Source organism: Marmota monax, unplaced genomic scaffold (assembly GCF_021218885.2).
Source record: "Marmota monax isolate L192 unplaced genomic scaffold, Marmota_monax_Labrador192_F-V1.1 WCK01_AAM20220418_F8-fsc00629, whole genome shotgun sequence".
In the NCBI taxonomy this organism is placed as follows: domain Eukaryota; kingdom Metazoa; phylum Chordata; class Mammalia; order Rodentia; family Sciuridae; genus Marmota; species Marmota monax.
The window spans coordinates 201,823-224,876 of record NW_026692023.1 but is presented as its reverse complement, the minus strand read 5'-3'; the positions used below and the strand labels follow the sequence as shown (position 1 = coordinate 224,876).

At 31.3% G+C, this 23,054-nt stretch overlaps 1 pseudogene; it reads right to left on the bottom strand.

Annotated features, from left to right (window-relative positions):
- Positions 1-226: 226 nt before the first annotated feature.
- LOC124097456 (leucine-rich repeat protein SHOC-2-like) lies at positions 227-23,047 on the bottom strand (annotated as a pseudogene).
- Positions 23,048-23,054: the final 7 nt, after the last annotated feature.

The window sequence follows — 23,054 nt, the reverse complement described above, 5'->3', positions numbered from 1 at the left end:
AGAATACAAAACAGAAAAAAATATGAATCAATTTCATCAAAGAAAAATTATAAGTCTTTTCTATAAAAGACTTATAAAGATCTAAATTCCTCTATTTTCAGAAACACATAATGTAATCTTTATAAATCTGCCATGTATATCAATATTTACATAAATATATACAGATATAGATATGGCACATTAATGGCAAATGATTTGAAAAATCTGTGGGATCAGCAGAGCTTTATCAGACCATGGCATGATATGTACCCCACATTTTTAAGAACTGAATGATCAAAGAAGATCCCCTAGCAACAATCTGAGGTGGAAGATGACTGAGTGGACAGTTCCCAAAATTCATGATTGTAAGCTTGCAGCAGAGAGCCAGCTCAAAAGGAAGGCGATGTAGGTTAGGGTTTTCATTCAAATACAGTTCTTCAAGGTTTTCCAGTGTACCTGTTTTATTTTTTTAAGTCAACAATTTTTAAAAAATAATTAATATTTTTTTAAAAAATAATATAGTCATACAAAGGTGCAAGTGGGAATTAATATATAATACATATTTCCCACTCTTCTCTCCATTTTAAAACACTTGGAACCATCAATCTCAAACTTCACTACATATATAACTTATCTGGGGAGATTTTCTAAAACCCTGATGACCAGGTCACACTCCATAACAATTTATTCAGAACCTCTTCTTTTATGCTTGGTTTTTAAGTTCAGTTTTTTGAAAATGCTCCAACTCTACAGATCTTTTTGATAGAGTTTGGCATTCATGTGTGTGTCAGTATGTGTGTGTGTGTGTGTTTGATATAGATCTTTCATGAAGAAAATTACTACATATTTGGTAGGCAAACCAAAATAAATTCATGTAGTCTTTCAAAAAGTTTCCTTACACTATTATTCTTATTTTACACATAAGAAGTTCCAGTCTTCAAGCAAGAGTTTGTGTAGATTATTTAAAGACATAAAACTAAGAAGTGAGAGATTCAGATTTTAAATAGCTAACAATCTCCAAAACCATTGTTTTGTTGTTGTTGTTGTTGTTGAACCTTTGTTTTTTATATATTTATATGTAGTTCTGAGGATCAAACCCAGCACATGCTAGGCAAGTGCTCTGCCACTGAGCCACAATCCCAGCTCCCCCAAAATATTCTTAATTACTAATCCAACATTGTATTAAGCAGATTATAGATGGCAGGACAGTATACATAGAATTATTAATTTAAGAACTCACAGTTATTTAGTAAGTGACCTTAACTAACTCTGTGTAAAACAGTATAACAACCTTCACTTATAAAATTAAAGGTGGTCATAATTATATGAGATAATGGATATAAAAAGATTTGGCAAAATTCTAAAATTCACCCAAATATTAATATTAATCAAATATTATTATTGAGCCTAAATCCCCACAATAATAATTTGTTTCAAGTCTGTGTGATTTTTCAAATTTAGCAGAACAGAAAATAATTCTTTTAAATTAAGATTTCAGAAAACTTATTGGAAATATAAATATACCATACTATATTCAAAAATACAATGTTAATCATAATACCCCATGGGGAAACAATCAAAGCACCCACTAACATTAAGTATCGGTACTCCATAAAAAAACTCAGAATGCTAATATAAACTCAGATTACAAAAACAGATTTATCTGAAATACTGTGTGAAAATACAACAGTTAACTACTAGTAGAGTTAATAATACATAGAGTTCCTACCAATTTCCTTAGGAAGATGATTAAGCAGGTTATCTCCAAGGCTTAGATGTGTGAGATTGGTAAGGTAACCAATGCTTCTGGGAAGAGTGGTCAACTGGTTGTCTGTCAAGACTAAATTCTAAAAAAAAAAAAAATAACAATAAAAGTTGTATGCACATTTCCTACAACTATATAATTTTAAAATAATACTTCCACAAAAGAATAAAATAACAGGGAAATTAAATCAGATAAGACTTAATAAGTTACAGGATCTGCTTTCAAAAATTATCATTTGCTAGAAATATAAAAGGAGATTATGTGAACTTAAAACTCAGCCCTAATCCTATAATAGAAAAATGTATCTGGTCCAAGAATTAAAAAAATGGTGAAGAATTAGAAAGATGAATTCCAAAAACTCCAATCATATGCTTATAAAGCCCCTGACACGATTTACCTGTAAATCTTTAAGATAACAAATTTCATTTGGCAAGGATTCTAATTTGTTCTCCTCTATATCCAACTCTCTTAACTTCTTAAGGTTTCCCAGACCTTGGGGAAGCTTCTTTAGAAGATTGTTTGATAATATTAGAACCTACAGAGAAATAATTTACAGTTTGATAAAAAACATGATATGGAATTTTATATAGATGTATTTCATTTTTATATCGGTCATATATGTAACAATTGTGTGGCTTAAAAATTTATAAGCAATGATAATTTTTCAAACAGTGAGTATTAGGATAGGTAACATTCAATTAAATTACATAAAATATGTAATTTAGTACTCTAAAAACTTTCAAACCCAGTAGAGTTATTGGAAATAATCCTTTAATTTCAAAATTAAAGTAATAAATTGACTATAAATAAATGATAAAAAATTAAAAACATTAATTTTTTCATGAATATCATATAGTTAGTTAATCTATCTGATACTGAAAAGTTGCAAATGTCTATGAAACCACCAGTTGTAAACAATCACTTAAGGAAGGTCACAACTGACAATCCACGGTATTTATAATTTATGGTATTTACTACATTTCAATCATTCTAAAAAATAAAATTGGGGCAGGGAGGAAGATGGCCTTGTTTTCTAATAAATTATAAACTACCAGAGGAATAGGAGTCAGTAATGCAATGGGGTTTTGAAACAAGCACTAAGAAGAAAGGTGTTCAGAGACTTCTAGCTAATTTTATATCTTCTTATTTCACCCATGCTTTCAATCACACAATACTATTTCATCTTAGCAAATTAAATAAACAAGATTTAAAAAAAAAACATGATATAGGGAAATTTTTAAAAAGTTGAAGTACTATTAGTAAGCTTTACTCATCAAAAAGATGATAACTTTAGGGACTCAGGCAGAAGTGATTATCCCTGACTAAGAAGGTGAAAATAAGATGGATCTTTATTCATGTGAATGAATTTTTAAAGAAAAAAAGAGGATGAGAAGTGTTAGATGCTGGAAACAACTGGAATAAACATACAGACTTGGAAACACGCTAGTCTTCCAACAAATAGCAGGTGAGTGATTTAGGATGGAAATTAGGTCAACATCATACAGTAAAAGGTTCTAAATGCCTGTCTCTGGTATCCATAATTATTATTGTAAACAAGACATGGTTTTTAAAAAGAATTCAGAAAAATGACCTAAAGATGCTGAATTTTAATACCCCTTCCTTGAAAGTTATATTAGAGGATTCAAACCTACTACCTTTTAGTGAGCAATGGTAATATTGAACCTAGACTAACTCATATACATTAGTATTAAATATTAATGATTAGTATTCAGTAGTATTGAGCCTAGAATAATTGATCCAATACTGCATCATCCTAACAGGGTCATATGTTTAAGAGAGTTCTTAATGTCACCACTTTTAATTGTGATATTCAAAGAGAAATCGCTTATTTTATATAAGTAGATAATTGAGAAAGAGACTGAGAAGTTTAAAATGCTCACTAATACTCACTCACCTGAAGAGAAACAAGACCAGATAAATCCTCAGTGATTATTCTTAGCTGATTATTGGCTAAATTCAATTCTATCTTGATTGTCCAAGTTCCAAAGTCCAATGGAAGTAATGTTAACTGATTGTCCTGACAAAGACAAAATGCAGCATTTCATGTGGAACCATTAAAACAAAGCTCCATGTGTACAGTCTTTTGGGAAAAAAAAATCTTAAACCCCTTATTCCCCTTCTTGATATCTAAATCAGGGATTTACAACCAGCAACAAAAGCATTGATTTTCCAAGATTTTTGCATAGTACAGAGCTTTTGCTTTGAAGTTAAAAAGGAAGTTTGTTTCCTATGTGAATGAGTAATGGAAATATAAAAATACTACACAGAGAAACAACTTCAGAGTTCAAAGATAATAGTCATAAATTTGATGTTTTATTTCACAATAATGTTTAGGAACCACTGGAGAAAATGTGACTGTTCAAATTGAGATATGAACACCATGAAAGAAGATACATGGTCGAAAAGGAAACCCAGGTGAGCTCAGGAATGGAAGAGATGCTAAGCAGAAAAAAAAGAGGAAAGGGATGGGGATATAGCTCAGTTGGTAGATTGCTTGCCTCCCATGCACAAGCCCCTGGGTTTGATTCCTAGCACATACCCCCCCAAAAAGAGAGAGACAGAATACATTCATCACTAAATAATAAAAACATAATGGAGTGCTATGATATTAATTTAGCATTTTAAATTACCTTTTTCTTGCTCTTATATGTTCACTTTTTTATATTTTGGATTGAATCCAGGGGCACTTAACTACTAATCCACATCCCCAGCTATTTTTTGAATTTTATTTAGAGACAGATCTCACTGCATTGCTTAGGGCCTCAGTAAGTTGTTCAATATTCCTATATCACCCCCCCCCCAACCTGCTAGAATTACAGGTGTTTGCTACCATGCCCATCAAATTCAACCATAAATAAACTATTGGTAATGGAAGAGGGTGATATCCCCCTTGTCCCAGTTGGGTACCAATGTGCCAATATGTTAACCAATTGGTGATGGATTTCTTTTACATTATTTACATTATTTAAAAAAAATATTTTAGTTATTAATGGACCTTTGTTATTTAATTAATTTATATGCGGTGCTGAGAACCAAACACAGTGCCTCTCACATTAGGCAAGCACCCTAACACTGGGTCACAAATTGAGTCCCATCTTTAATTTTCATTTGTTAGTGTATATTTCTATTTTTTTTTCTGCAACACTCATGGGTCCTTGTGTCTTTTTACACAAAATCATCAATATAAGAAATCCCAATCAGTGAATATATATTTAAAAATCCAGTTTATATTTTCTAAATTGAAATTTATTATTTATTAAAAGTATTTAACATTATCTATCTATGCCCAGACTAACAATAGGTACAATATGATAAAGTATTTTCATTAAGAAATATTTACTATAGGTGCTTATATGAGGAAGAATACAACAAACTTTATTTTGATTTTTTTCAAGAGAAAGTCTTGTGTAACCTTTATCAAGTTTGAATAGAAATTTAGGAAAAGTGCTATAAAGTGTTTTGTTGTTTTACTAAAAATAACAATCCTTTCCAAGCTAACATACTGTAATAATGTCAAATTCATAAAAGTGTATATTCAAATAAAAAACTAATTAATATTGGGACCACTATGTTCTAAATCTATTATTACAAAATGAATATACAGAATTAATGTTATTTACCACTACATTACTGTTACTGCACATATTAATTATGTAACTATATTAAAAAATTTGTTTGTAATAGAATTTTGAATTTATACTACTTCAGTAATTACGTCCTCCCAAATTACCATAAAAGATACATACTATATTTATGACAAAGTATAGACAGAGTCAAGAAATTGTAAATTTAAATTATAAAGAATAATAATTGTGTGACTGGCTCATCAAAGACAAAAAGATATTGAATGATATAATATAAAGAACCCTATACCTAGATTCAAAAAATCTAGGAAGCTGAATTCCTGCCTCAGCCATGAAATAGCTGTATGGCCAAATAGACTGTTTTCTCTGTGTAGAAAGTTTACTAAAATTTAAATCATTGGACTACATAAATCACCATTTCTTCACCTCCTTTACAATAAACTATTACAAATATGAGATCCTTTCACTTTCACTGGACAGTATAGAGATAAAAAATAAAAAGAACTGGAGATCAGAATTACTTATGGGTGGTCTTTAAAGAAACACATTTTAGAAAACACTGACTATATATGTACACATAAACACCTATGTATTTACTATATTTAATCATACTCCAAACAGCTTTAAACTGTATGCATGCAAAGAATTTTATATATGCTGTGACCTCCTAATTCTTAATACACTAAGAATATAGTAACTGGTATTTAATATTCTTCTAAATCTGAGCATCAATTTTGGTGGCTCTGCAGTATTCCACTTTAAAAATTTAAATCCCTAAGAGTAATAATAATTTGGTACCTTTAAAACTGTTCTGCAACAAATATACCTACAAACATACTTTAATAAATCCTCATTATTAATTCTTGAGGACAAATTCCTAGGGTATTATACACAATTCTAAAACACTTTTTATCTGATAAAAACTGTCCCCAAGGGGCTGGGGTTGTGGCTCAGTTGTAGAGTGCTTGCCTAGCATATGTGAGTCATTTAGTTTGATTATCAGCAATATATATATATATATATATATATATATATATATATATATATAATATATATATATATATATATATTATATATATATATATATATATAATATATATATATATATATATATATATATATATATATATATATCCCCTAAATAGACTTCATCAACAAAGTAAAATGACACATAACCCACATCATTGGAGACAAAAGAATATCAATGCATTAGTAATTCCTCCTTTCCTCCTGATACAAAAAGTTTACCTTCATATTTAGTTCCCTTAATGCTTTTGCTCTAGAGAAAATTTATATGGGATTTTATTAATTTGATTATATTCCATGTTGAGGGAACAGATGGTGAAAAACTGAGCTGGACCACCCACTGGATATGACTGGAAGTAATTTCTAGCCAAGTTCAAACTGTTCAGTTTCACAAGACTGCATAAAAGGTTCTATTAAAAAAAAAAAAAAACAAGCATAAATCTAAATTAGATCTGAAAAAAAAAAAACTTCATTTGAAAAGAACAGCAAATTCCAAACACAAATGCCTCAAGGCCTTGCAGGTAAGGATCTACAGAAACAGGTTAGGCTGGTTCTGTGACACTTCCTCCAGATAGTCAGTAAACTAGAAGGAGATTGAGAGGGAGAATGGAGGGAAGGGAAAGGAGGGTATGCAAAGAAATTTTAAAGTCATGCTATATACATACATAAACATAACATAGGCTATTTCAACTTTATGTATAAGTAGAAAGAACCAATCAAAAGTGAATAAGTACATGAGCAAAAGGAAAATCACTATCATACAGGAAGGATAATGGGGGAAGCGGCATGGGAAGTAAAGAGGAGGAGCCTGAACTAAAATCTAGTTCCATGCATGTATGAGTTTTTCAAAAATAACCCAAGTACAGCGTATAATTGTAATGGGGTAATGCACACAAACACACACACACACACACATACACACACACACACATATAAGCTTCCCCTCATATACTTTGATCATGTGTAAATTACTATGATCAAAGACAAAAACCCAGATATTCTGGTTCTCAGAGCTGTATCTGATATCTGTGGATTTACTCCTTATCCCATTCAACCTGTTGCCAACAGAAGTACTCTTTTGTCATAGGTAAGATCCTGTCATAGTAGTCTTAATGAACTGATAAGGAAATGAAGAACCACTATTTAATTCCAAAGTAAAGAAGAAATACTAGAATAACTAGTCTAGAAACTGCAATTGTGGGAAACTAATTTCCTCTCCACCCACCAATACTACAGATTGAACTCAGGGGCATTCTTATCACTGAGCTAAAACCTCAGCCCTTTTTATTTTATTTTTTAATTTTGAGATAAGTTATCATTAAATTGCCAATGCTGGCCTTAGGCATGCAATCTTCCTGCCTCAGTCTCTGGAGTAGTTAAAAACAAGCACCACTTTGCCTGGTTGAAATTCATCTTTCAACCCTGGCCAAGCTGTTTCATGAAAATTCAGATACACAAATTTCTTTGTGTGTGTGTGTGTGTGTGTGTGTGTGTGTCTACAGTTTTAATCATTAGGGAAGAAAAAATTTGCAAAAGATCTATCAATCCTTAAGTCCATATTCCATTCTTTTCTTAGAATATTATGCTTGAGTAAACATAAGCAAACATTTATGGGTAAAATTCCCTTTCATTGTCGAGACACACAGTTTAAAAGAGTGTTATATTTTACCCAATTACTACCAATACAAAATAAATAAAAAATTATTTAATATATACAACACAAGCCAAGTTAAAAGTAACATTTATGTAACAAAATGAAATTAAACCTGTCTCCCTCTGTACAAAATGAAATTAAACCTCTTTCTCCTCCTCTGTACAAAACTCAAATCAAAGTGGATCAAAAACTTAGGCATTAGAAAAGAGACCCTCTGCTTACTAGAAGAAAAAGTAGGCCCTAGTCTTCACCATGTTGACCAAGGATCTGACTTCCTTAACAAGACCCCTAAAGTGTGCAAGGAGTAAAAGCAAGAATCAATAAATGGGATAGACTCAAACTAAAACATGTCTTCTCAGCAAAAGAAACAATTAATAATATAAAGAGAGACCCTAGAGATTGGGAGAATATCTTTACTGCATGCACATACAATAAAGCATTAATGTCAAAAAACTTACACAAAAATAACCCAATCAATAAATGGTCTAAGGTACTGAACAGACACTTCTCAGAAGAAATAAAATCAACAAATATATGACAAAATGTTCAACATCTCTAGCAATTATAGAAAGGAAAATCAAAACTACTCTAAGATTTCATCTCATTCCAGTCAGACTGACAATGATCAAGAATAAAGGCAAGAAGATATGGCAAAGAGATAGTGAAAAAGGAACACTCATACATTGCTGGTGTGACTGTAAATTGGTGAAACTACTATGGAAAGCAGATGGAGATTCCTAAGAAAACTTGAAATAGAACCACCATTTGACCCACTATCCAAATCCTTGGTTTATACTCAAAGGATTTGAAATTAGCATCCTACAGTGACACAGCCATGTCAATGTTTATAGCAGTTCAATTCACAATAGCTAAACTGTGGAACCAATCTAGGTGTCTTTCAATAGATGAATGGCTAAATCAAATGCACAATGGAATATTACTCAGCCCTAAAGAATAATGAAATTATGGAATTTTCCATTAAATGAATGGAGGTTTAGAACATCATGATAAGCAAAATAAGCCAATCCCCAAACACCAAAGGCTGAATGTTTTCTCTGATATGTTGATGGTAATTCAAAATAAGGAGGGGGCACTAGGAAAAAATACTTTAGATTACCTTAGATTAGGTAGATGGGAGTAAAGAGAGGGGAGGGGAGAGGTTAGGGAGATAGGAAGGATGACACCAACATTATTGCCTTATGCACATATATGTCTGTATTACTAATGTGATTCTATAACATGTAAAATCAAGGCTTTGGCTATAGCTCAGTGGCAGAGCACTTGCCTGGCACATGTGAGGCACTGGGTTCAATCCTCAGCACCACAGAAAATAAATAAATAAAAATAAAAGTACTGTGTCTGTCACATGGAAAATCAGAAAAATAAATTATACCTACCTATGTATATAAAAGTGCACAAATGCATACTACTGTCATGGATAACTAATTTAAATTTTTTTTCAAAAATTGAAAAGTAATGTTTGAAAATGAAAGATTTTGGTGATTCTAATATACTAAATACTTTTAATATTACTGCACTGATAAGGGTAATAATTTGTGTCAAATTAGAGTTGCAGCTAACATTAATTTTAATAACAAGTAGTATGTTCTATCAAGGTAGTTCTTGCCATTTATCATCTTTCTACAGTACATTTGTATAAGGAACTATGAAGGATAGATGAGATTTAAATCCAGCCATACAACTTTTTCTTAATATTTTTACTGCCATTGCCCAAAATGACATAAGAATGATTTACACAGTGCTACAGGGAACTATAGCACACTAATTTTCCTTCTGATGTTTACCTTCTTTATATTAAAAAAGCTTCCCTGTATCCTTTCTTTCCTCTTTTGAATTCTATTTTAGTGGTAGCTATATAGGATGCTTGTTATTTAAACAATCTCTGTCACCAAATTATGAACCCAGCTATAAAGATTGGTTAGTTCTCCCTAAGTTATCTTGAAGGCTTATTTCAATCCAGTCATGTTTTCTCTCATCCAATTCTTATGTCTGGTAAAGCAGAAATGTTATTGTTCTCCAAATTTAAGTCTTCAAGTGCACTGCAGTTTGCTAGTGATCTGGGTATTGCTTACCATCTATTTTGTCTCAGACCAAGACAATATAAATGAGACAGGTTTCCTGGAAATATAAAATGAACCTTTTTACTGTCACATGCTATCCACTGGATTACAAGATTCTTATCTTCTAGAACCAAGGAACTTGTATAAGAAAAAATAATCAAATATGCAGCTATACTTTTTAAGTATCCTATTGAAAATTATTGTCATCTTTTAACAACTTAATCTTTAGAACCAACTTGTGACAAGAAGTTACACGGACTGGGCATCTCTAATGTGAAAATCTGAAGTGCTCCAAGATCAATAACTTTCTGAGCACCATACACAAATACATCTACATTAATGAAATCTAAGCAAATCCTGCTTAAGAACATATTAGCCACTAATGAGTACATTAAAAATAGTATTTTATTTTCCAGGCATGTTCTAGTTTTATTGTCTGTATGAGAATACACATGGGCTACACAGATGGATATAGTGACATCTACTATCATAAAAGATTCAAATCAAATTAAACTTACCAAATAACATATATAAGAAAAAAATTCTTTGATATAACTGTTGCTATGACATTATTACATAGGGTAGGTTAAAATGCCAGATGTTGCCTTTACTTTTAAATTTTCTTTTCCAATGTTAAAAAACATAGAAATGATTGTCTGGTCTGTAGGTCACACTTAGGTTTTTAGTGACAAATACTTGTGGGCTTTCAATTTTAAGAACCTTCTAGTATCTGTCCATTTCTTTCTTTTTGGTTTGATCATTTTTTAAAAACTGTTGTATGATAAACTTTCTTTTTGATGTTTATAATTCTTGCATAAATGGGTGATAGCATACATTAAGTTGACAGCATAAATTAAGCCTTGGAACTTAAGAGGACAGTCATTATGCTTCATAACCTTCTTTCACTCATCATTGGTTTCTTTCCCTCTTGCTGAAGAAAGTTACATGAAAATGATTAATTGGTACAGTTTTACTTTCTACATTTATTAAAATTAGTCATTGACAGTAAAAAAAATAACATCAGTCTATACTATAAATCTAGTCAACTACAATGCAGAAAAGCACCAATCATCTCAGTTCTTCAAAGTATAACTATTGTTAGGTTCATGCACATCACTTTCCTTCAACAGGGTTTGTAAACTGAGCCAAAAAGTATTCTGGTACCAATTAAGTAATATTCCAAAAGGCATAAAATAGTATACAAAAATCAAGATTAAAAACTACCACTTAGGATATATTAAGTGTGTTTTGTCTTTAATGTATCTTCTCAATTAACTAAGGAAACTCACTAGCATCTTTTTGATGACACTCTGGTAAACTGAATCCATTTTGAAGGGGAGATGGGAATGGAAGGCTTGGGTGCATTTCCAAAGCTCCAGAGAACTTAGTGGTTAGTAATACAGGCAAAAATATTTACTATTGTGATCACTGCATTACGACACTGAGAACAGTAAAATATGTGTTGGCCAAAAGTAAAATAATCTATGACTAAACATGTTAAGTTTATGTACATCAGAAAAATGGAGACAATCTAAATGTTCAACAGAAAAAGAATGTTTAAATTGGAGGCATCACCATCGAATAGAAAAAAAACAAAGGGTACTTATGTGACAATGGGCAAGTTTGTAACCTCTTTGAACATGCTATAATGCTGAGCCACAAGCCCACCCAATGGCAACATTCTCTAACCCAAGGAAAAAAATATTATGACACCTGCTATTTGACTGGCATCAACTCTTCAAGACAGCAGTTCAGTATTTATTTTTTCATAATAAGTTACACTTTTGAAGTTCTAAGCTAGCAGCAAGGGTAAAGGAACAGAATCAAAAGATACATTTCCATTAAGTTTATGAATACTGTTTTAGATATATCAGTCTTCTCCAAGAGATGACAGGGAGAATGTCAAAAGTCAATTAAGACTGCTGAGATGTATAACAGATCATGATTCAAAGGTTCAAATTTTCACCAAAACTCAGGTTTCTGCTACATGATACAGGAGATAGGAATGATGAAAAAAGAGAAAAAATATTCTAATAAACACTATAAATAAGAAATAACTGTGATTCATAAAATTTTGAAAACATTGTATTATTAACTTCCTTTACTCAAAATAGGAATGGTACTATATTTGCTGACCACTAGCAAATCATATAAAATAAGGGCAATATTATTCTTAGACTTTATTGATCTCTAAAATATTACCTGACCTTGAAGAAAACATTGTACATGAAGCCATGTGTTTTTGATATGTCATGTGAATTACAAGATTTTATAATGAAGATAAATGTTTTCATATTCATAATATAAATTAAAATCAGAAGAATCATTTCTAATAAAAAAGAAACAGAATGATTAAGGAAACCAAGACAGAGAAGGATACATAAAGAAGTTACTTTGTGTCAAAGGAATTGAACCCAAAGGACCCTCGTCCTACTTTCTGGGAGATTTTACCATCTAGCCCCATCTACGCTCTCTCTGTGGACCAAAACCTTTCTTTTAGTGCTCTGATTGCATCACCTACAGATTACTAGTCAATAAGGATACAAATACATGCTCAAAAATACAAAACAAGAAAATATTGCTAAAATGTTAGAATGGATAGGGTCGATTGCTTACCAAGCCCCATGTATCCATTTGATGAACTGTATGAATAAGAATATGATATCAATGTTTAGGAGAAAGGAGGCCTAAGCAGAGATACAATAAATATAAAGACCTTGAGGCTAGAATTTGCTTGATAAGCTCAAGTAACAATGGTGTATAGCATCCACAATATTACAAGAATTATACAGTGTCAATAATTAGAAAATCCTAAAATTCCATCAAAAGATTGTTAGAGCTAACAAACAAATTTAACAAATTAGCAGGATACAAATCCAACATACAAAAATCAATGGCTTTCCTATATACCAACAATGAATCCACAGAGAAAAAAAATCATAAGACAATCTCAGTCACAATAGACTTTAAAACAAACAACAACAACAACAAAAAAAAAAAAAAAAAAAAAAAAACTGACCAACCTAGGAATAAATCTAACCTCTACAATGAAAATTATGGAATATTGAAGAAATTGAAGACCCCAGAAGATGGAAAGACCTCCCATGTTCATGGATAGACATAATATTATTAAAATGATCCTACTCCAACAAGCAGAATATAGGTTCAATACAACCCCCATCAAAATACCAATAACATTACTCATAGAACTAGAAAAAATTCCTAAAATTCATTTGGAAGAATAGAAGACCCAGAATAGGTAAAGCAATGCTTACAACAAAGCAATGCTTTAGGCATCACAATTAATGACTTCAAATTGTACTACAGAACTACAGTAACAAAAACTGCATTGTACTGGCATAAAAAGAGACATAGATCAATGGTACAGAATAGGAGACACAGAGACAAACCCACAGGCATATGATACTTCAAAAAGGTATAAAACATATATTAGAGAAACCATAACCTTTTTAACACTTGGTGGTGGGAAGAATGAAACTAGACCCTATGTCTCACCCTGCCAAAAAACAACTCAAAATGGATCAAAATCCTAAGAATTAGACCAGGAACTGAAACTCCTAGAAGAAAATACAGGGTCAACACTCCAGCTTTTAGACACAGTCAATAACTTTCTGAATAGAACTCAAAAGCCTTAGGAAATAGTACAAAGAGTTAATAAATGGGACAATATCAAATTAAAAAGCTTCTGATCAGCAAAGGCAACAATTAGGAATGTAATGAGAGAAAGTACACACCTGAGAGAGAATCACTGCTGTTCTCCTGAAATAGTGTTAATAGCTAAAATAAGAACTCCAAAAACCTAACAATATAACCCCAAATAATCCCCCTAATAGGTAAATAGATACTTCTCAAAAGAAGAAGTACAAATGGCTAACAAAGTGCATGAAAAACAACTTTTTGAACACCTTTAAAAACTAGGGAATGCAATACAAAACTACACTGAGACTTGATCTCATGGCAGTCATGGGCAGGTATAGTATAGAATGCTTGTAACCCAACTGACTCCAGAGGCTGAGACAAGGAATTCACAAGTTCTTGGTCAGCCTCACTAATTTTTTGAAACCCCACCTTAAAATATAAAAGGGATTGGGATTACAGCCTCAGTGGTAAGTGCCCTTGGATTCAATTCCAAAAACAAAATAAAAAACAAAAAAACACCCAACAAGAACAAAAAATCAAAATACAAATGACAATAAATGCTGGAGATGATGTCGAGAAAAGAAGAAACTTTTACATTGTTGTTGGGATTGCAGATTAGTAAAACCACAATGGAAATCAGTATGATGGGGCCACAAAATCTAGGCATGGAAACACCATATGACCCAGTTGTACAATTCTCATCAGTACTTTTTCCTCAAATAATTAAAGTCATTAAAGCTTTAATATATGATCCATGTATACCCACATTTATAGGCAGCACAATTCATTACAGCCAAACTATGGAGTCAGCTGGCTGTTCATCAACAGGTAAATGGATAAAGAAAATGTGGTATGTGTTCACAGAGGAGATTTATTCAGCCATAAAGAAGAATAAAATGTATAATTTGCAGGAAAAATAGAAGGAATTAAGACCATTATGTTAAGCAAAATAAGCCAAATTCAAAAGGTCCAAGGTTGAATGTTTTCTCTCATCTGTGGGAGCTAGAATAAAAAATGAAAAAGAAAAGAGTTAGGGAAGGGGATCAATAAAAATCAAGGGGGAGACAATAGAGGAAAGGGACAAGGCTGTGAGAGGCCTGAGGAGCCGGGTAGTGATAACTGGCCAAATTATATTGTTATATCCTGTGCAAGAACAAATATGTTACTACAAATTCCATCATAATCTACAACTAAGATGCATCAATAAAAAAATGAGGAAAGAGAAATAGAAATACACAGTGACTAAGCACCAATGAGAAGAACCTAACTTTTAAACATTTTGAGTATCTTAACTTTTGCTTCTTGTGTCTAATCTGCATAAATAGTAATTAATTTTTCTGCTTCTCTTTTAAAAACTAAACAAGATTTTGTATTTGATGATACAAATTATTTTCTGAAAATGGAATTCCACTGAAGTTATCATGCTGAGATTCCACATTATTTTTCCCTTTACCATCCCAATTATTTGGTTGTTCAAAGTAAACTTAAAGACATATATTTCAATGTAAGAACATATAACAAATTAAAAAGGTAATTTTGTATTCAAAAAGTATATTGAAATAAAAATTGAATGTACATGTTGAGTTGGCCCATAGCATACCAGGGACATGCATCCTTGGGAAAAAACACTAGGAGATAAAATCTAGCTTTTGAATTTCAGAAATAAAGAATAATCTTTGAGTGGCCAGGCAAATAGATTAAATCATTTATATTGAAAAATACTGGACTGGCCTTGTAGTTTTGATCATTCAATTCCAAAGAACAGAAAAACTACCTCTTAGTTCTACTAAGATCCTCAAGAAAAGGAAGTCAAATACAATGACTTTATACACATTCAACCTGTTAGAGTAAAAAGGTCACAAACACAATAACAATAGAGACACTACTGTTCCCATAAACTATGTTTGAAAAACTTCTACAAGGATTGACTTTAACTAAAGGAAAACTGACTAAAGCAACTGTGGTAACAGTCCTGCTGATGACCATTAAGACTGAAACAAAAATGAAGATTAGGGATTAGCACAGCAGTGTACGTTACCTGTCCAGACATTATAAAAATTACAAGGAAAATTGACCAAAAAAGGCAGGAAGTAGAATGAATTCACTGATTGCCTCATCTGCACAACAGTTCATGACTGACATTTACAAAACACCTGACTCATCAAATGTAGAATATACATTCAATTGTATACAGAATATTTAACAAGATAGACCTCATACTGCACCATAAATTTTGAATACATTAAAAATGATTCAAGCCATACAAAGTCATGCTTTTCTCCACATGGAATAAAATTATAAATCAATAACAGAAAGAAGGAACACATGGTATATAGAAATGTGTGAGGTGCTAACTAAAGCAATCCTTAAAGGGAATGTCATAGCACTATATATCTTTATGAGAAAGAAGGAAGATCTAAATCAATGACCTCAAACTCCTACCATGAGAAACTAGAAAAACAGCAAATCAAATTCAGAGTAAGCGGATGAAAGGGAATAATAAAGTTCAAAATAGAAATCAATGAACTAAACATCAGAGAAACAGGAAAATATCAATAAAACCTTGAGAGGAGCAATAAAACTTGCAGTTTTGATAAAGAATATTGGGGAGGGAGAGATAAGACAATTTACCAACATCAGATTCTGTAGATATTAAAGATAAGAAAATGTTATAATTTTATGTCTTTAATAACAATTCAAATGCAATTAACTTATTCCTTTAAAAAAACACATGACCAAGTTTGCTCAAGAAGAAAATAATAACCTGAACAACCCTATAACCTTTAAACACATTGGAAATGCTCTAGAAAGCATTCATATAAGAGAAAACCCCTGCCCCAGACATCTTCAATGGAAAACTTTATCAATAGTAAAGGATAAATAATGCCAATTTCATATAAATTGTTCCAAAAACAAAAGAGGAACTTACTATATGTTGGCCAGCAGTATCCTTAGACCAAAACTAAACAAAGATGGGTTGTAAAATTTTATATGTGAATAAATTATTTATTCCAAATAAGTCAATGAATAAAATTTTTAAAACTAAAAGTACCCTTTTTGATTATATTTTTTTGGAAAGCAATTTTAGTCTTATCCTTAATATCTGGGTTTTAACCAGGTTTAAGAAATCAGCGTATTTTTAAATTATATTTTATAATTTTCTTCATTGGATTACTCCAATATTCTCTTTCTAGTACTTCTAGCTTTATTTATCATAATATAATTTTCACAGGATTTACATACATTCCCTTCTTTCTGTTCTACATATCAAAGGAAATTCTACTTTTTCCTATATATCAATATTTTTGGTGTTTGTGTTTACTATAGTATATAGCATTTTCTATTGAGTTTGATTTGGGAAGCATATTTCTAAGACTTGTATTTTATTCATGTTTCCCCTTTTAATTAGTCTGCTCATGTTTTATATACAATACATATTTTCTATGCTTTTTTCTTCCAGGATCATTTCTCTTTGTTCATCATTCCCATTTCAGTAGATTTTATTTTTAAAATTATTTTAAGTTGTAGTTGGACACAATACCTTTATTTTATTTATTTAGTTTTATGTGGTGCTGAGGATCAAACCCAGTGCCTCGCACATGCTAGATGAGCATTCTACTACTAAGCCAAAACTCCAGCCCCCTCAATAAATTTTAAAGAAAGAAAATTAGGAAATAGTTGTTCTTGTTTCCTACTATATTGAACCATGAATATAAATCTAATATAGAAAATTTATATAAAATATTCACTATGGCTATAAGAACAATTCATTATGTGTTACAGATGAGCTTGCCTTTCAGAACAACATTTAGAAAATACTTTTAACCCATTACCACTTCAAATAAGAATATGACATAAAGACCCATGACAAGAATTCAGGAAAGCATATGTTCAATGGACAGTATCTATAACTATGTCTCAGCAAGCTTTTCTGTATAGAGCTGTGCCAAATAACTGGATTTTAAAATTCTTTAACAATTTCCTTGGCAGTTAATTCAAACCATACTCTTAAAAAATTCTAAAAACCATCTTCCAAAAAAAATATAAAGAACTAACAAGAACTAAATAATAGACCATAAATAATCAAAAGGCTGAAGAGTTTGAGAGCACTTTCTTAACCTGCAGCTCCAAGGCTGTCATTCTGGCAAGAGTCAAATCTAGGGCCTGAATAGAGTGGGACCAATCATGACTAAAACCAATAATATAGGTGAATTAGAGATAAAACGGTCCTCTAAATAATCTGTAACAAACTTTGTATTACCTAATGGACCACAAAAATATCCAGCTATGAACACGGATTGATTATAGTGGTTCCATTAGGTACATTCCACAGGCAATCAAAAATCTTTCTAGAGAAAGATAAGACAAACCTACATCTCAAAAAATACAATAGCATCTCTGAAATATTTTTAATGAAATTATATGAATATTTTGCCAAATAAGCACTATAGTATTCTTATATTACACTAATAACTAAAAATCATTATGTTTTTAAAATTACCTTTTGTGTTTGTAGAAATGTTTGAGCTTTTGGAAAAAAATCTACATAAATATAGAACATTATCTTGGTAAGCTCAAACTTTTTGCAGTGTGGTGTATGAAGTCTTCAAAACATGTCTTTTCTTACTACTCCCTCAACACTACAAATAAGCAACCTTTAAACTATACTGGCCATGTTCAGAAGACTAAACAGCAAAGGCTTAATTTTTTAATATTGCCTACTTTAGCAAAGAAGGGACATCCTCCATGTAATATGCTTAAATAAAAATACCAAAAATCCATCATTTTATAATAAACTATAAATAATAGAGTATATACATGAAAGTTAACATTCTTTTAAACCAACTGAGTTAATTTCCTAAAATTTAATTTTATTTTTCTGAAATAGAAAAAGTTTTCAAACACTGTCTTAAATTCTTATTACTTATATAGTACTTTGATAATTTCTTTAATTTGTGTTACCAAAATGGATCAAAAGTAACCCTTTAAATATCTAGGTTGCCAAAAATAATCATCATTATCTTCTTTCTCCTCTCATACCTATAGTATCTGGGAGGTCTAGCAGTTCATTGTGCTGCAAGTAAAGGTTGGTTATGTGTGTGCAGTTTCCAATCTCCTTTGGAAGGTTTTCAAGTTGATTATGAGCTACATCCAGCATAATGAGGTTACATAATTCACCTGCAAATTGACCAACATAGTGATTTAATAAGCATTATTAAATAATATCTCAGGTAATACTAGGATGCAAGGGAGTAATTTTTATGATTTTAAAACATAACTAGAAATATAATATTATTACACAGGCAACATTTTTTGAAAATGGAAAATCAATGAACATACTTAGATTGTAAGTACAAAACCTGGTTTTCTCCAACATATTTACATTCTTTCTGAAAATATTAAAATTGAACTCAAAATTTGAATCTATTATTTCAAAATTATATCTAATAACATGAAAATATTTCTTGTAATAGATTACTTTACTAATCAGTGTCATGTGGGGTTTTCTTCTTTTGTCCTGATGATTGAACTCAGGTTCTCACACCTACTAAGAACATATTTTACCACTAGCTACATCCAGGGCTCCATGTCATATATTCAAGTAGCAAATTTAACCACAAATGCTGGATGACATAGCCCAGGTTTAAAAAGCTGACAAATTTAGCACAATTATATCAAATACAATTTGAGTTCAGATGGAGACATGCCTTACACCTCAAAATATACATGCTTAATAGAGGCATATAATCTGATGTTACATAAATTTTTTAATAAATAAAAATAACATCTCAAATTAATAGAACTTTAAAACAGTAGACAATGAAGACAAAGCTGGTATGGCTATAATTTCAGACAAAGCAAACTTCAAAGCAAGGAAAATCCTCTAGAATACAGAAAACATTACTAATAATAAATGAACAGAATAATTCTCTCTAAGACATAGCAATACTTAGTGCATAAGTACTTCCTCATCTGCACTGCATCTGTTTGGTGCTTAGTGCAAAGCATTATATTAAATAAAGATATTTTAAGATAAAGAATAAAGAATAAATATAATTAAGGAAATTTTGGATACTTCTATTCTTCATTTCAGAATAAAACTTAAGATATGTCATTATCTTTTCAAATACATAATACCTGAAGATGTTTCAATTCCATGATTTGTTTTTAGAATTAGAAATTTAGGAATAAAAGACAAAAGTTGGGTAGCTGCAAATATGAATCATTTAATGGCATAAAATATGCCAATTTAAAAAGTTATGTTCAGGGGCTGTGATTGTGGCTCAGCGGTAGAGCTCTCACCTAACACGGGTTAGGTCCAGGTTCTATCCTCAGCACCACATAAAAATAAAGGTATTGTGTTGTGTCCATCTACACTTAAAAAAGAAATATTAAAAAAATTTAAAAGTATGTGCAATTTTCAGTAAAAATACTGCTTGTGTACTCTCAAGAACAAAGTGAAGTTAAATTTAAAATCCTGTTAAATAATGCCTCCTTCAACAATAGTATATTAATGTCTAGGTAATTTGATAGCAATGCTATAGAAAGAAACCCTTACAGAATGATTTGTGAATTTAAGTCAAACTTTTTAGGACTAAGTGTAGCACAAAAACAAAACAACAATAACAAAGAAAAGCAATAATATCTCACATTTCTATACAAAAATTCAGCAGTTGGCTGAGCATGGTGGCACATGCCTGTAATACCTGTATCTCAGGAGGCTGAGACCAGAGGACAAAGAGTTCAAAGCCAGCATCAGCAAGGGTGTGGCATTATGCAATTCAGTGAGACCCTGTGTCTAAATAAAATTCAAAATGTGGTGTGGGTGTATCTCACTGGTCATCTGTCCCTAAGTTCAATTCCTCAGAACAACAAAAAATTCAGTATTTGTTTTTCCAAGTCTATACTTCTATCCAACAATAAGCCATAAATGCAGGTCAAATTTTGACAATATGATACTAACAGCAGTCATTTTACAATCTCATTTCTATGGGACCATATGTAATAAATCACTTCCACACAGAAATTCCTGGGAGTATTTTAATACCTCTTGAGCAAACTATACTTACTTTATACATACCGTGTATTACTTGAGAAAGTCTATAATGGATAGTCTTGAGTAATCTGAAGTTATAATTAATATTTAAATGTCTAGACTTAAATCTAATAAAACATATTATCTAAAAGTTTAACTGCATTTTAAAACACAGAACATTATCTCCCTGAAAAGCTCAGAGCCTAAAATCAGAAAATTTCCTTTATCACTAACAAAATCTATACTGAATGCAAGAATGTATTTAATTCATCTTTGTGTATTTTGAATAAACCTTTTATGAAACAAAAGCTTCCCTTTAAAAAATAAAAATATACTTTGTATTTTGATTTTTTAAAACTCTTACAAAAAACCCCACAAAACTGTAACTTTAATTTCACAAAATTGATGCCAATAAATTTCTATATTCAAAATAGTTCAGAAGTTTTCCCATAATTAATAATAAAGATAATTCATTTCTTTTTTACTGACTTTACACATCTATATTCATTACTTTTTTCCTACTACCATTCTCTTAAAACATTTCCTTTATTTCCTTACTATTCAGCTTACTATAAAAGGCAAGAATGAGTGCTATAGAAATGCTAAGTGTTGTTTTACTACAGATCTCTCTTCTTCTACTTTTTTTTCTGGATTTTTTGTTTGTTTGTTTGCTGTTTTGATTTCATTTTTGATACAACACGTTGCCCAGGCATATCTGGAAATGTTGGGCTCAAGCCACCTTCCTTGCTACAGCCACCCAAGTAGCTGGGATTATAGGCATGTGGCACACTGCACAGCTAATATGTTCGATATTTTTCCTATTTTTTAATTGCATCATATTAGTGATACATTAGGATTCGTTCTGATGCAATTATAAATGCATGGAGTATGATCTGCTCCAATTCAGTATAAAATACTTGCCTTTATCTACCCCCTCAGATCCTCTTTCCTTTCCTTTATTGATCTTTCTGCTATTTAAGTACATTGTTTTTTTTTTTTTTTCAATTAATGTCTTATGGACATACATGATGATGATATTAACTCTAGTATAGTAATATTAGAGTTTTAAATAAAAATGAAGGTACTGACAAAATTTTAAAAACATGTTTTTCTATTTTCCTATGGCACTTCAGGTTCACAAAAGTATAATATGAAGATCTTTAAAAATACACTAAGTAGAAAGTGATGTGAATTTAAAGCCTTCAAATAAAAAATGGAAAGTTAGAGAATGGGCACATAGAGCCTTAATATATCTAGTATAAATATTTTGGTGCTTTGAAAACAGATGGCAACTTAACAATTAAGCAAACATCTTTCAAATTCATTTTTCCAATCAAAATCAGAGCTGATTGTGTTTGTAATAAAGGTCTAATTATATCTATATCCTATCTTACATTTTAATCCTACAAAATAATCTCAAATCATGTAGTATTAAGTAGATCACAGGGAAAATGGAACTTAGAAACAAATATTAGGAATTTTCTGATATGGAAAAGCACTCAACAGAATTATTAAACATAACAAATAGTAAAATCAATAGTCATAACCCAAATGTTCTTACCAATTGCAGCAGGTAGTTGTTTGATTTTGTTCTATTGAATGCTAAGCATTCTGAGTTTTGACAGGTTTTTATGTCCTTTTCCATAGTAGTTATGTGATTAAAGTGAAGGTAGAGAGTGGTGAGACAATATAACCTATACACAAATGAAGGAATTTCTCTGTTTATTATGCTGTAAATCAAGCAACTGCAGCTTCTTCATGTTATCAAGAGAGTCAGGCAAACTTGTAAGTGAATTTTCACTTAGAGCCAGTATCATGAGATTTACTAGACAGCCCACCACTGCTGGGAGGGACTGCAGGTTGTTACTGTATAAATAAAGTGTTTGAGTGATGATGGAAATATGTGCATAGACCTCTTGGATAAGTCCAAACACACTGAATTCTCTTCCAGGCATTTATTGAGCTCTTTAATCACTTCTGCATTACTGGATTTTTACCCAGTCCCACGTGCAGGACTTGGCTGCTTGATTGTATTGTCAACTAAAAAAGCCACCCCTGGTTGGGCAGCACTGGAGACCTTATTTCCATCTTTGGCATCTTTCCCTTTGGTTTTAGGTTCTTTTTCATGGCTTTCTTTTTCCAAAACTCCAAAGGTCTTTGACGTCTTTTCTCTTTCTTTGACTGATGGCACTTTCAGATCTTTCTCTTTAGAGTCTTTTCTTTCCCTAAAATACCACTCATGGTGACT